The sequence below is a fragment of the Belonocnema kinseyi genome, chromosome 10 (genome assembly GCF_010883055.1).
Source record: "Belonocnema kinseyi isolate 2016_QV_RU_SX_M_011 chromosome 10, B_treatae_v1, whole genome shotgun sequence".
NCBI lineage: Eukaryota > Metazoa > Arthropoda > Insecta > Hymenoptera > Cynipidae > Belonocnema > Belonocnema kinseyi.
In genome coordinates this window covers 2,396,125-2,397,999 of record NC_046666.1, presented here as the reverse complement: position 1 = coordinate 2,397,999, position 1,875 = coordinate 2,396,125, and the positions used below count along the sequence as shown (strand labels likewise).

Sequence of the window (1,875 nt, the reverse complement as noted above, 5' to 3'; positions counted from 1 at the left end):
GGAATCAGCCGGTAAGGTTGTACACGAAAATACGAACCCTGGCGGCCACTAGACGAGGCTCTAGAGGGTTCGTATTTTCGTGTACAACGTTACCGGCTGATGGCGATGGAATTGATAGTTGAAAATTTTTTTTTACATCTTTTATTCTTAAGATTTGTATTTAAACGTAGTTTTCTTTCGACTCTTGCATTTCTTAAAGTTTGAGACCGATATTTGATGTATAAAAAAAGTTCGAACGTTCAAAAAATGTTGAGGTTCAGAAAAAAGATGAAATAATTTTCAGTGAAGTTCCTACCAAAGTGCTGTACCTAAACGTACTTTATTGTACTCTAATACATTTCCCAAAGTTTCAGCTTGATACTTTATTTACAAAAAAAGTTGTTAAGTTCAAAAAAACATTCAGTGAACTGAAAAACAGTGGTCGGTAATATAGGTATTTAGCTGTGTCACATAATTTCTCGTGATGGATTGCCTAATCGCATATTTTTCAAATTGCCAACAATAATGAAATAAATGATTTTTCTTTCTTAAAGGAAAAGCCGAAATTAATTAATTTCAGTCAAACTCCTATCTAAACAATGCTTTGCACTTTTGCAATTTGCAGTCCACTAAGTGGTATAGCCCTACAGATTTTGATGTTACCGACCGAGCGTGACGTAACATTAGAATACTCAATGCCAGACTGACAGTTTCAAAATGCAGAAATTACTATATTTTGTACATTTATTGCATCAATGACAGGAGAAATACAGAGAAAAATTGCGAAAGTTATTTAAAACTATTAATAAAGTTAATAAGACCCACAAGATGAGAGAAAAAAATTGTCAAGTGAGAGGTAAGTGCGACTTTTTAATACGAGACATAACCTCTTTGCGTAAATATTTTCCTTTATAAATAGGATATTTATGTAATTGCAAATAGTTTATTTAACTATTAGGAACTTGATTGAAATATTTTATTTTCCTAATTTTTAATCAATATTTTTTTAATGAATATTTTATTTCAGCAAATGGAAATTGAGAATAAGATGTTTTTTGAAGGTTCTATGAATAGTTGGACTCAATTCAACTCATTTTTAGATCAAAAAAACTTCTTAGACTTTGCTTCTAAAATTGAAAGCAATTCTAGTAATACGAAAAAAGTATTTTCGAATCAAGAGGATAATCATGCATTCCTTGGATGTGCGGTATTGTTATGGTCAGTTTCATATTTGATTTACGAGAAATGGCTTCATGTGAGTGTTCAAAAAAAATTATTTAGATTTCTTAAAATATTTTTTAAGTTAAATGTTTAAATTAATTGTTTAAACAACGCTCTAATGTTTATAGCAGTTTTTTCTTAAATTAGAGTTGGAAAGTCCTTTCTTTCAAAATTTTCAACTTGTTTTAAATTTTTCAGTTAAAGCGAGACATTAATCAATTTAATTTAAAAGATGTAATTGTTTAAATAATTTATTATTATTTTAAACAAAATTCACTTAAAATAATGCTAGAAAGTTGCAGTTTTTTCTAAAATGTTCCACTTTTTTATCAATTAAAAATAATATGTAAAAAATTATAATTAATAAAATTTAACAATAATTAATTGTTTAAGCAATTTATAATTATTAATAACAATTTTCTTTTAAAAAAAGAAGTAAAAAATTTTAGTTTCTTATAAAATTTCCAACTATTTTTTAAACTATTAATTTGGAAATAGGCAATAATTGATCAAACTCAACAAAAATAATTGTTTAAATAATTTATTATTATTAAAAATAATATTCTTTCAGATTAATTTTAGAACACGCGTTTTTCCCAATTTTTGTCAATTTTTATTTAGGATTTGACTTAGAAATAGGTAATAATGAATGAAAATGAAGAAAATTATTGTTTA

The 1,875-nt window shown here is 26.3% G+C and overlaps 1 long non-coding RNA gene across 1 annotated transcript; it reads left to right on the top strand.

Moving 5' to 3' along the window:
• The first annotated feature begins 655 nt into the window (after nt 1-655).
• LOC117181970 lies at nt 656-1,141 on the top strand. Its single transcript, XR_004468227.1, has 2 exons — nt 656-835; nt 1,007-1,141. It is a non-coding gene; the product is annotated as an uncharacterized LOC117181970 (long non-coding RNA).
• The last annotated feature ends 734 nt before the right edge of the window (nt 1,142-1,875 follow it).